General features: G+C 39.1%; 1 protein-coding gene across 13 annotated transcripts in view; it reads left to right on the forward strand.

Moving 5' to 3' along the window:
• The window catches only part of PRLR (prolactin receptor), a 152,458-nt gene that overhangs the window by 68,542 nt on the left and 69,703 nt on the right, over positions 1-14,213 (forward strand). For 4 of the 13 annotated variants that reach the window (XM_086867672.1, XM_086867680.1, XM_086867678.1 and 1 more), the window contains one exon: positions 6,098-6,140. The exons of 8 other annotated variants lie outside the window; for them this stretch is intronic. The gene's annotated coding sequence lies outside the window, so the exon portion shown is untranslated. Of the gene's footprint in view, positions 1-6,097; positions 6,141-9,194; positions 9,284-14,213 lie in introns of all 13 variants that reach the window. One more of the 13 variants, XM_086867682.1, reaches the window with a different exon arrangement.

The following is a 14,213-nucleotide window of genomic DNA, read 5'->3' on the forward strand; positions in this document are numbered from 1 at the left end:
TATAGGGTTGCTGCACAAGGTAAAATCAGAGGGCAGCTCAGCCTATACTCTAAGGTTTTCATTGTACTCATAACTTGGACTAATGTAATACTCTAACAACTTCACTTACAAGGACTTTGCCCCTCAACTATTCCTGACTGTTGTACAGTTTTGGGGGGATACCTTGTTTGGTCTCCACTCTTGTTTATCTGTGATTGCTATCACATTTCTCCTTAGCCTAGCCCTGAATTAAAAATCTCCTGTCAGGTGAGTCTGCACTTAGGCTGCATGGGCAGTTAAGCTAAACTTAGTTAATCAACCTTGAGGCTGATCTTAATCCTTTTAAAGAACCAGCCTATGTCATTTTAATTTTACAGCTGTAAAATTAAATAAAACCGATTCTGCAGTCCTCACTCTCAACCTAAGTTATCACCATGGATCAATTTAATTAAACATTATGAAGCCAGGAGTGTGGCTAAATAACAAGAGAAGGAAGGTTTCTAACTGTTGGCGTTCTTATCTTTGGTATTGCCTGGTCTCACTGAAGAGACCTTGCTCTTGCTTTATCTATCACCGATAGATGCAGGTTGGTAATGGTTCTATTTAATGTGAACTTTAATCCTTATGAAAACTTACTTGTTAAAAAACTTTTATATCCAGCAGGCTGTATTTACAACCACTTTTTAACCCTAAAACTAACTTTCTGTTAGAGCCACTGGTAATTCACCTGCTTGAAGCATATACCTGCCAAGTGCAGCTCTGGCTCTGTCTGACCCTTCCTTTACTGCATGTACCCCATACCTAGCAGCAGCATATGACCTTGAGAGTCAAGAAAAGAGTTGTTCTCTTTTCCTGCCACACTCTAAATAAGTGAATTAAAAATGAGAAAGGATGAACGTTCAAAGTAAATGTTAAAATATCTCTGCTGTTAAGGATTGCATTTAGGTTGAGTCCTATTGCCATTGTATATAGGTTAGATTATCATTATGATCCCCCTAGATTTACAGATAATGATCTCTGAAAAGACCTCATTCAGCATATTTGTTACATCTGATATCATTCGTTTTCCTTGTCTTAAGAAATTTTCTAATCTCCCATATTTCAAACCCCTTACAACCTGAGGTAACCCGAGGTTTTTGGCATGGCAATTCTCTTTCCAAATTCATTGTTCCCTCAGGGCAAAGTCATTCCATATTAACAGTGGTTTTATATTGTCACATTTCCACTTCTGGTGAACATGTGATACATAACATTGCCTATGAGCAAGTATGTACTGGTTCATAAAAACAGTCAATAAACTTGGCACCAATAGTTGCTGAACACTTTCAGACCTCTAACTGGAGCAAGAACAATCAGGAGCAATCATGATATAAAAATGGAGGGTTTAGAATTCACAACAGATCATCTGTTTGATGAACAGCACATTTTGGATGCTGCTGTATGGTGTGACCCTTCTTTCTTGGATGAAAGAGGAGATGATCTTTGGAAAAGCGAAGATGACTTGTAGCCAAATCTACATCTGCTTTCAGCCTCATCCAAAGATTGAATTGCTGTGTTGCTGTTTCTTCACCCCTAAACATTAGCTGGTAAATCATGAGAGTTCAAGAAAGCCAATCCAAAAAGAGAAGGCTTTTCTTTCAAAAGATTCCCTTTACGTAATTATGGTGCAAAGAGAATAAAGAACAATTCACTTCAGTGATTATAGGGCAAATTCTACGTACCTTATGAAAGGTAGATAGATCATGATTTTGTGAATACAGAATAAAAATTAGAAAAAATAGAATTAATTAATTAAGAATGAAGATTAGTCTTTGTTTTAAGTAGCAATATAAAGGATTTTTTGCCTAGATAAGATAATTGGCTATGATCATACTATTTTGTCCGAAGATAAGGAAGCCAAAAAAAAGTTTCTTGTCTTTCACTCAAAGTATGTCTTCTAATCTCTTCAGGAAAAGCTTTACCTCACATATCTTGTATCATCTCTGTATCCTAATCAGCATATATCTGCTTAGCCTAAGAAATGCCAAATTACCCCAAACTCTCTGTAATTATTACTGTTGTATTTTAAAATAGTATTCATATGTAAGTTCACTCCCTAATTCTTACTATATACTGCTCTCTAGTGATTTTATGCCTAGCACCTCTCTTCATTCCTTGTTTGAGTGGAAACAGTGTAGATTTCTATTGTGATTTACACAAATGAGGAGAGGACAAGAAAAGGCTACAACCAAGGGAGATGTCATTGGTCTCAATTAAAGAACGACTTTGGTGCCGGATGGTGCAGGCTCCATTCCTCCAACTTCCTGCTGGAAGACCTAATCCTCAAAAGTCTCATCACCACAGTCACCAGAAGCCTTTCCCCCATTCCAGCCATACAACCCTCTTACCCTAGAAATGTATCAAATCCATGAGACCTTGGAAATCCTCCCTGTGTCCACAGGAGTCACCATTTTGTCATGGTTGTGGCCATATCCCATGTGATCTCTGAATCCCCTGTACTTGCTGAAAGCCTTACCTTTTTCTTTGCCACAAAATAATGTCAAAGGCCTTCACAGATACACACACCTATGTGAATTTTTGTGTCTTTACAAAGACACAGGTGAAAATGTATGAAGCGGATAAATGTATGCTCATACAGAGTTATACTTCTTTATACTATAGAAGGATTTCATTTATAAAGTGTGCATATGAAAATGTTTAGTAAGAGATAATGAAATTAAGTGAATATTTGATGTTAGTAGAAAGAAAACAAAATGAAAGGAAAGTTCAGTTAAATGGTGTAGGAGTATGTCAGAGGGAGTGGGGGGACATGAAAAGATCTGAATGTGCATTGGACAGAGGGGTGAGCCCGAAACTGTCCAGGAGGCCACCCAGTCCCAGCTCATCCAAACAACAGACCAGACCTGTGAACCTGACCAAGAGGCCCTCTTCTTCTGCCTTCAAACCAACCAAGTCACCTTGGGGCTGTCCTGCAGCTTTTTTCCATTTTAGAAAATATAGTTAATATTGATTTATTAAAGTTGAAAGCCAGAAGGAAAAAATACTACATGTTTGTAGGGACATCTACATCCCAAAATGTTTTCCTAAAAAGACCATGTGCATTTAAGAGAAGATGGTTGGGCTGGAATTATGAAAACAAAAGTTTGTGTAAAGGGAGGTGAGGTAACTCTTGTCTACATCTCAGTGTTCTAACACATACTTGTAATACCATGAGAGGGATTATGCTCCATGTATTCCCTTATCCTTACGTTGATGTGGAGTTCCTACCACTTTCTTAAAACACAATCCTGGCTGAATACACAAAAGACACAATTTTTCTGTGAATTGTTTTTATTCCTTGTTAGAACCACAGGATTAAAAAAAAAAAAAAGTAAAATAGCCCATAAAACCCAGCTTTGAAAGAAAGGAAATGGTGACAGTAGGAGACAGGTCACCATCATCCCAGTGATCAATTAATAAATAAAATTTCATTGAACATGACTTAAATGTTGCCTAATGTTTTCCTGTGTGCATAGAGTAGCAGCATGTTGATAGACTGCAGCATCTGTTAAAAGACATTTTCTGTGCACCTGGAGAACTGGGAAGCTTTGGGAGTTTAAGACCCATTTTTGAAACAAGCTGTTTCAAATACTGTTAGCTGAACATAAACAGGTGGTCTCATGTCTTGTAAATCAAGACTTACAATATACATACATCTGTGAAAAAGTCCTTTACAAGTAACAGGTATTTGTGGGCTATTCTATGCACAAGAATAACAGCATTAAGCTCATTTTAATGGTGGTGAACATATTATCCAAGTGTGCCAGGACTGTGTGTCTGAAAGGCAGAATATGTTCTCAAGTAGCTGAAACTCTTAAAACCATTTTTTCTGCCTCAGTAATTACAGATCAAGGAGGGAATGGATGTTCTTAAATCAGCCTTCACACAAGCTGTTAAATTAAAATAATTTTCACATCTTTGTTACTAGTAATGAGGTAGATGCCTTTGTCACTTTTTGCTTAAACAGGGTGCTCAAAGCAAAGGCATGGGGATGTCTTAGAGCACACAGTTACCATTTGCTACATTGGTGTGTTATTTGAGTTCATAATAAAGGACTATAACCACAGCTTCTTCATTACAGCCAGAGTCAGACATGTCTGTGAAACATCCAAGCTGTGCAAAGAATTGGAAAACCATGTCTGGTAATTGGTGTAAAATTAGAGTAAAGATACCTCCACTCTGGAAGGAAGACTGTGAGGATGTTTAGGACAAAAGATTTAACAGTAGTTATGAACAAATGTTCATAGGTATTAGTTGAAACTATGAGAAAGGGTCAGATGTACTGCTTAGTAGACTACACTCAGCAAGGTATCAAGGGACATTCTATTCCTATGAGCTTTAAAAAGTGAACACTACTGAGAGCAAAATTTAAAAGTTTCTAGTAATAAAAAGAGGGAAGAAACAGCTATTTGTAAAGGGTGTTTCTTGCCCTAGAAATTTAACAGCTGGATAAAAGCCTCTCCAGTCCATGATGTTTAGCAGTTGGAGCCAGAGTGGGACAAAAAGAAGGATGGTAAACCACAGTTTTCACATCATGCTCCCCAACAAAGCTTGCACCAGAATATCCCCACAAAACACTAGTTTGAACTTTACCAAACAGCTATTCAAAGCCCCTGGAAGCCGTCAGGCCAGTGGGAGGTGAGGTTAGCAGAAATACAATACCCAGACAGCTGGAATAATATTAATAGTGCTGCTGGGTAAGACATGGCATTAATCTTTGCAGCAAGTCCATTATTCATTCATATACATACTGCTGGAATGTGTAAACACTTATTAGCTCCAACAACAGAGCTTTAATTGTTGACCAGCCATGGATCTGGTCTTTAGTCCTGCAGCTAGGAAAGCAAAACTTCAAATGGATGAAAATTCTCGTATTTTTCATACAGCCAGGAAACTAGCATGGGTTTTGGAAACTTCTCCTGGGGTTGCCAATGACAGTTTCTCTTTTCATTGACACGCCTGGAAGGTTTTCATCTCCATCTACTTCTACACTAAACATTATTGAATACCAGCTGGTTTGAGATTTATTAGTCCCATTCTTATGGTGAGTTCTGGAAAATGGTAATAGCAGTGAGCTCATCGCATAAACACAGTACAAACTGCATTATGTGCCAGTAAACCAATATTGATTTGATAGAGGAGGCACTGAAATAAATACAAATGAAAGCAAGCATGTCTTATTTCACAGTGGAAAGGAGATTGTGAATTTTATCTGATGACCTGGAAGGTTTTGGTGTTTTAACAAAGCCACCATAAAAAAATAAAGAGTAAAGAGTAAGTGGTAAACGGAGTAACAAAATAATTAAAAGGACACCTCCTTGTACATGAATTATTAAACATCCCAAGTGGACTAGGAGCTGTATTCTACACCCCTTTTTAGAAGCTATATAATTTTTCTCTAGTAGTTCAGGAATTATTAAACCAGATGTTAAAAGTGTGGCTAAAAACATGGCCAGAGATGTGATCAGATATGTCTTCCAAGCAGTTGTGGCCAAACTGAGGTCTGGCAAAGCAGGAGGTCTCCAGGGTTATTGAGAGACATGTCACGGCCCTGAAGGGCTGTCCTTTCTCAAACCCTTAAAAGGAAAAGGATGGGTGGTGCTCTGTGTTCCAGCCACCAGAAGAAGCAGAAGGATAGTAAACTCTACTGAACACTAGGAATAAAACAAGAAATATAGAGGAAGATGGCCCATTCTACCACTAGAAAAGGAGGTATATCTTAACAAGGCTGCTTTTTGTTCATGGCTGCTTCAAATAATGCACTAAACCCATCGTGGATTTGTCTGAAGTTTCCCCAATGCAAGAAGGCATCCCAAAGATCTTGTTCTTTGAGATGCTGTTGCTGTCAGCTATAACACAATTTTCCCCCTGGACTAGAGTGAGAAAAATTGTGTAGGTCTGAACAACTGTGCTGGATCTTTGCTGCAATATTGTTGAAGAGAATGATGAATTCTGTGTTGAGCACTTTTAGCCATGGATGATATGTTAGCAGATATCCTGAATTTGTTATTCCAGTCTGCTATGTAAGGTATAGGTGACCTCTAAGCTGCCTTCAGGAGTTCATATTTTGTCCTAACAGGAGCCATGTCTACTGGTGCACCATGTTCAGGGGAGGCCTTTGGGTAAGTGTAATCCCCTGCCCTTGTCATTATTACACTGGATAATTTGGGTTTGTTTCAGAAATTTCATCACATCTATCATTTAACCAGTGGTTTTTCTCTTTTGGGGAAAACCCTTGAAAACTCTCCTTGTTGTGCCCCTGCACATGTTCCTGTAAAGCTGTATTTTTGTTCTGGTTTTCCATTTTAGTAGTCAACATTATCTGTATCTTGCAGCACAGCACAGAATCCAAAGACTGACCAAGTGACACTGTATATATGTATAACTGGATTGGGTTTGTCAGTCATGTTAATGGGTGGTTGTGTATCTCTTTTTTCTTCTCATTTATTTTTTTTTCTGTTCATATTTAAATTTTATTATTGATTCCTCTTATTAACCAATGTGCAAACTTTTGCAAGTATAAATTAATTCACAAAGTGCATGCATTTATAAATATTTATGCACACCTTACTTTATATATTTTAGAAATACTTAAATGTTACCATAAGGGGCTGAACCTGCAGTAGAAGAAGGTGGGCATGGCACCTGCCCTGTCCTACCTTGTGTGAAACTGTCCTGACCCTAGAATCTAAAAAAGACAGGGGAAAAGGGAGGAAAAATGTTTTCTTTAGACAACAGAAGACAGTCAGCAGTTTGTGTAGCCTGTTAGGAATTAGTATCTTCTTCACAGATTTTTAAGAGATATTTTTTTAGCTGTACCCTCTCTGTGTTGATGACTTGATTATAAACTGCTATAAGACACTAAAGTAAATCCATTACATGTAGCACGGAGATAAGTAACAGCAACACAAGTTCCCACTGAAATGAAATATTCTCATCAGTTTTATTGTTATTGTTATTCTATTGAATATTCAGTGTTCTCTGATTTCCTTTTAAAGAAGGTAGCAAGATTCAAGGACAGAAGAGCAGTAGTGATGTCATATATCTGTGCTGTGGTCAGGCTTTCAAGACAATTTCATGAAATTTTCATAAATTAGCTAGAAACCCAGAGTCTATATGAAGCCACTGTGCAGGATGGCCAGTCCTTGGAAAATTATTTACAACTGGTTATCAGTGAGTCAGTGTCTGAGCAAAGGGGCAGAAAACTCCTTGGTGTGGCAACTAATCTATATGTCATTAGTGACATGGATAGCATTATACTAGATAATGGTGAAAGGAGAGGGACTTTAGCTTATTGAGAAGAAGAGAAAAAAGTTATTTTTATGTTATAATTTCTGTATAATTTCTGATAAATAAAAACTTGCTTAGTGGAAGTAAGACTAAGGTGCTGCTCTGAAATACAGGTGCACAACTACACAAATACGGGACTGAGGTAACAAGGATTCAGGAAGGTAGTTGGTACTGTGAGAGACTGCATTGCTAGTGATTATTGACTCAAATCATGCTGTGAGAGACTGGGCTATTGGAGCTAACAGCTCAAACAATTGGGTGAGTGCTTTGCTAGTGAAGCACAGAGTGCAGAAGGGTGTGCATGCTTGGGGCTACAAGCTGGGTTTCCAGATAATGCAGGAGGCTGATAAAAGACAAATCCTGAGGGGGGCCATAAGTCCTTCTTATCATGCCAATGTCCTCCCTTCATGATGACTCATCTGTGAAAACTCCCTTCCAAGGTATCAGGACAGTCACATGTAGGATGAAGATGGGTATGTCACATGTAGGATGATGGGCTATAATGGGTCTTGACTGATTCAACTACAATGGTAAGAGACAGCTGCAACATTTTAGAAGATGTCAAAGACTCATGAAATGTGCCATGATCCAGTGTTACATCATCCAGGGGAGGTACAGGAGGCGTTTCCACGCAGCCTCATCATAATGTAAAACCCATGGACCTGGTGTTTTTGAGTTCTTTCCTTCCACCACTTGATGGATAAAGTCTGCAAGCATCACCTCAACAAGACTGCAATCACTGAGAAGACCAGAAGAAGAGGACCAATGGGACATCATTGGAATCTATGGAGTGGTCATATTTTCTTCTGCTTTACCTTTTTCTCTGTTACTTTCTTTCTCCCCTCCTCTTCCCTCCACCCCCTCCCCGCCCCATCTCTCTCTCTCCCCCTCACATTTACTGTTTAATAAAAGCTGTACTGTTGACTTCAGAATATGGTCTCATTTGCGCCTTAATTTGGGCAGAGGGACCTCTCTAAAAATTTTAATAAACAGATCTTAAAAGGTATAAATGAGGGGTTTCACACTACAAAAAAAAGAACAGGAGTCAATAAAGTCATCCTGCTGTGCAAAAAGTAAATACCATGCCAGGATTTACAAATGGGAGTGTGGTTTGAGTTGTGCAAAGTGTTTCTCTTATTCCCTTCAATATTTTCAAGGCCTCAGCTAAAATACTTTGTATTTCAGAGGTGCAGGCTTTCAAAAACAATAGAGAGTCTGCAGCAGAGTAAGAAGATTGAGAGATCTGGAGAATGTGGCATGTAAGAAAACTAATCAAGACTGCTACATCTAAATAAGAGAAGATATATTTAAAGTTCAGAGTAGTGTCTCTAAGGTCGGCAGAGAGACAGGAGCTCTCTGTTCTGTTCCTTTTAGGCTGGAAAAGAAGTATTTGGATTAAGTTGTAGCAGGCAAGACATAGAATAGATATTAAGAACATTTTGTTAATACAAATATTATATCAGTATATCAATATCCTACATTGCCTGAGGAGGTTTCAGAATTTCCCTAATTGGATAGATTAAGCAAATCTAAGGAATTATATTGGTATTGTTGATCCCTCCTTGGTGCTCTTGGGGCCTAGATGACCTACTGAAACCTCTTAAAGTCTGAATTACTGAGAAGCTTTTATGCATGAAATTCTTAGATTTCACATTCTTTGAAAAGAGATATATATCTTTGATGTTTGTACTGTACCCAGAAAAGCAATTAGATCTAGAGACTCTGGTAATCACAGAAACTGTACAGTAATAATGGTATCTAATTAGCATGATGTGTGGAAATAGAATTGTAAAACTGTGATTCCCTGTGCCATAAGTGAGGTGGTGGGTTGATCTTGGCTGGTTGCCAGGTGCCCACCTAAGCCACACTTTCACTCCCCTCCTCAGCTGGGCAGGGGAGAGAAAACAGCGTGCTCGTGGGTCAAGATAAGAGCGGGAAGAGAACCATTCCTCAACTACCATCACAGGCAGTTCAGGTAAATTAATTTATTGCTTAATAACACGAGAGTAGAGCACTAAGAATAATAATGAAAAAACAAATCTAAAAGAGAAAAAAATCTCTATTCCATTATGCTTCTTAGGCTCAACTCTATTTATTTCTCTGTCTTCCCCTGAGCAATACAGGGGAACAGAGAAGTTTGTGGTCAGCACATCACAGATTTTCTCTGCTGCTCCTACTTCCTTATGCTCCCTCCCATGGAAAGGTGTCCATCCCATAGGAGACAGTCTTTCATAAACTTCTCTTACTCAACATTACTCTTTTCCATGGGCTGCAGTTCTTCATGAACTGCTTCAGCACCAGTCCCCTCCACAGGGTGCAGTCCCTCAGGAACAGGCTGCTCCACTGTGGGGCCCTGCTTGGGTTAAAATTCCTGTCAGCAAACCTGCTCCAGTGTGGGCTGCTCTCTCCATGGGCTACAGGTCCTGCCAGGAGCCTGCTCCAGCACGGGCTTCTCATGGGATCACAGCCTCCTTCAGGCATCCCCCTGCTCTGGTGTGGGCTCCTCCAGGGCTGCAGGTGGATCTCTGCTCCCCCCTGGACCTCCAGGGACTGCTGGGCACAGCTGCCTCCCTATTCACCTCCTTCACTAACCTCAGTACCTGCAGAGCTGTTGCTCTCACATATTCTCATTCTTCTCTCTCTGGCTAGAGGTGCTGTGGTTTTTGTTCCCTCTTTATAAATACATTTTCCCAGAGATGCTACTGCCATCACTGGTCCTGGCACTCAGCCGTGGCCAGCTGTGAGTCCATCCTGGATCCATCTGGCATTGGCTCTGCTGGACATGGGGAAAGTTCCTGGCAGCTGCTCACAGGGCACCCCCTGTGTCCATTCTGCTACCAAACCCTTGCCACACAAACCCAATACAACCACATTTCAGAACCACCTGGCATCATTCAAATTATCTCAGCTTGTCTGAACTTTGTTGGAAACTGTGGTAGTGACTGGTATAGGTAAAATTATTTTTTTGTGTGTTAGCAAACACAAACATTCCTATCTGTAATAGGAATCAACCATGATAACTATGATCACCATATAGTTATTATCACCATATTAGTTATGATCTTAATATGTTTTTGTCAGTGTAGAATTGTTGTTATTCATATCATATTTGTGGGGCCTTTCATGGGCCTTTGAGCCTTGGGCATTTCCTTTCAGAGTGCTCAGCTCAGCTGATCAGTAAGATGTATCCCATTGAACTCAGGGGTCTCATGACGTCCAATCTGTACATTGTTTTCATTAAAATTATTTTTTTAGGCACTCTTCTAGACTCTGCCTAACTAGTAAGAATGTATGAACAGTATGACCTTCATGTGCCACTGCTATTGGTAGCCATAGTCCAGAAGAAATTACAACTGGCTTTATGCTGAAAAGCTGTAAAACAAAAACTTTGTGAGCCAGAACAGTTCAGAGCAGACAGCAGATGGAAGTGGGAAGCTATTTACAGTGCACAGTGATGTTACACAACAGTTTTTGGAAGAAAATGTGGAAAAGAGTCTTTCATTAACTAAAGCTGTAAGGGGAATAGGCTACATTACACAACACTAAAAACCAGCATATATTAGCCCTGTGTAGAGTGATATTAATGCAGTAATAGTGATTTAAAATGCTCAAACTAATTGATTCAGAACTAGCTGGTTTATATGTGAATGGCAGTGACACTGACAAGTAAACAGGCCAGCAATATTTTGTGTTTCAGACAGAAGAAATCTGAATATTATTTCACAGCAGCAGTGTAACCCAGGGGTGAAGCTGATGAATTTAAAAGGTGCTTTTAAAGCAGATGGTGTTTTATGACACTCAGGTCATTTGAAAGCATCACCTGACCCCATAAAAAGCATGAAGGGGATAGTGCAGCTATTGAATTAGTGTGCTTAATATCTGATTTGATAAGCAAATACTGAACTCATTTTTCATATTTTCATTTTTTAAAGAAAGCATAGTATCCTATTTAAATGATTTTCTAATTCTTGTAAGATTGAACTCTTTCCTTTTTAAAACTTCCATGTTTCTTTTTCTTGTTCTTGTGATTCTTAATATAGTTTTTAACCAGAAATTTTAGCCAAAGTAGTTGAGAGACTGGGGAATTCATTCTCATGGATTTTTTAGAGTTTCAGCTCCAAGTTCTTGCTTTCTTTCAAATTTAAAAATCTATGTTTCAGTTGATTTATCTTATCCACTAGAATATAAGTACTATGATACCATTTTTTTCCAATTTGAAAGAAATCTGAATAGCTACTCTGGAATCATTTCACTCCACATCGCCAAGAAAGTTAACAGGTGTTAATATCTAATATTAATGAAAATTAAATAGTTTAATTTCTTCTGTCAGTAGTTTCACTCTTCATAAGTAATATGTTGTTAATAGTAGCAAGGATCCTGGCTGTCCAGGATTACAGATGAATATTTCTGCTGCTGTACTATGTTCAGCATTTTTCTCTCTGGTTCATTTAATGTGTAATAACTCTTCAAAAAGGAATAGTTCAAACAGGCTAAGTTGAGATACAGAAGTTGAGGCTTGTCCATAACTCAGTACTAATGGTATTGGATAGGTTTTGAGAGATATCAGAGGGTCCCTGGACTTTTTAATCTACTCATGCCTATTGCTGGAGGCCACAAGGCAGGTGCTGTAAAGAGAGGTAAACAAAGAGTGAACATACATAATTAGCTGTTTCTCACTTAAATTCTGCAGTGCATTCTGTGACAGGCAAGGGGTACTGTAAGGAGGAAAATATACTGAATTTAGGAAGGACAGGTTGTTTTGCTGCTGTATTCTAGAAAATTAACTGTAATGGACTGTTCAAATCTCAAGAAGAGCTGTACTCCTGTATAAGGTTGTTGGGGGTGAGATTAGCTAGAGATGGGGCCCAGAGATGCATTAAAATCATAGCATACTATGAAAGTAGGACAAGTATTATTGTGAACATTTGGGAGGAACAGGGAAGGAAATACAGAAAATATATTTTTTTAAGTTGAATTCAAGTGAGTTTGAGAAATTGCCACAAAGGAAAGCAGTCCAGAAAGCCTGGAACGTAGAAATGGACATGGCTCGGAGGTTTTCATGCCTGATAAAAATTGAGTAGTTGAAGTCTGAAGCAACAAGGCACCACCAGAAGGGCTTTTTGGAAGATTGCTGATGCATAATGAGGAGGGTTTTCATTTTCTTTTTGTGAAATGAAGGGACAGTACAAAAGTATTTTGTCAAGGCAATACAGAACTGTTGAAGGCAAAACTTTGATGAAACAACTTACCTAGATTGTTTTCAAAGAAACAGGATCAGGATATTCCAGACTCCCATTCAAGTGTTCATATATGATATAGAAGATTATCTAAGGTATCATCAGAACAGTTTTTCTTATAAAAAGGTGGAGGCAATTATTTTAGCAAAGCCAGGAGCTCTGTAGTTGAGGAAAAGAAGACTTGCATTTGGGTTCTTGATCTGAATCAAGAAACAGAAGGTCTTGAGCCTGTATTTCCAATAATCTACTATTATTCTGTTTGACTACTTGGGAAAATGTTCTTTCCTAAATGAAACAGGCTTGTAAAGGTCTTTGTTTTCCTTCTTCAAAGCTGAATCTGTAAAAGTGCAGAAAAGATAAAAGAGCAGAAATCTCTGCTTCAAGCTGCAGCCCTGCCAAAGAATCTCACTTCTCTACATCTGTTAACAGCTGTTCCTTCACATCAGAAATCAGGTTTGAGTCCCATTCTGCAGTATCACAAAATACAACTCTGAGTGGTCTAGCTTTTCAAAGTCTTGAAACATGGTCCTTTACAGCATGCAAACTGACACATCAGTGTACACCAAAATGCATCATTCACTGTCACAGAATCACAGAATCAATTAGGTTGGAAAAGACTTCTGAGATCATCAAGTCTGTAACAGGGCATCCTGCCCCACAAGAGTTTATCTCATGTTTGTTATCTGGTCAGATAGCTCAAATGGAACAAGCTGTCTTGTAGTGAGGTATTCTGGCACCATGGGGTTAACAGTGATTTGGTACCTCCCAAATGCCAATAGAGAGAGATCTGGAAGATAAGCTGGATTTCTGACAGACAGACACCTCACTTTACAAACTGTAATAGCTACAACAAAACTTTCACAAAGCAGAAATATTCTACACATTCCCTAGAAATGTGTGGAGTTTCTCACCTGAGCAGGGATGATGGCTTTGTGGTTACCCCTCTGGAGGCTGAGTGAAGAAATCTGTACAGTATCGACATTTTGGTGGTAAGTCACATTTGGCCCCTAACCAATACTGTTTCTTTTTCTACCTTTACTATAAATGCAACCTTAATGTTGTGTACTCTTCTATGTTATGCTGTAATCTATGAGTAGTTCTTTTCAATTTTATTTTTTGCAGTAAATAACTGATTAAGATCTTTTGTCTGTTATCTATGGGCTGTTTAATAGATAATTTATTTTATAAATAGACCTGACTTACCACCCCTAGAACTTGCGTGCCAGAGTGATTTCTTAAATTTAAGCAGTTGCCAGAAATCTGAGGCTAAGGCAGGGCATGTCTGAGGTTCCCTCTTGTCCTGTGACAGAGTCCAACCTATGACCCAACACCACCGTGTCAACCAGACCTTGGCACTCAGTGCCACATTCGGTCTTCCCTTAAATACCTGCAGGGGCGGTGGGTGGCACCTCCACTTTCTGGGCAGTCCATTCTAATATCTAATCACATTTCTGTGAAGAATTGCTTTGTGACATTCAATCTAAACCTCATCTGGAACAGCTTTAGACTATGTCCTCTTGATCTGTTGCCAGTTGCGTGGTTGAAGATGCCAACCCCCACCTGGATACACCCTGCTTTCAGGGAGCTATAGAGAGTGATAAGGTGTCCTCTGGGCCTCCTTTTCTCCAGGCTGAATGCCCCCAGCTCCCAGCTGACTTTGGTAGGATT

This window comes from Cyanistes caeruleus, chromosome Z (assembly GCF_971803275.1).
Source record: "Cyanistes caeruleus chromosome Z, bCyaCae1.hap1.1, whole genome shotgun sequence".
Classification (NCBI taxonomy): domain Eukaryota; kingdom Metazoa; phylum Chordata; class Aves; order Passeriformes; family Paridae; genus Cyanistes; species Cyanistes caeruleus.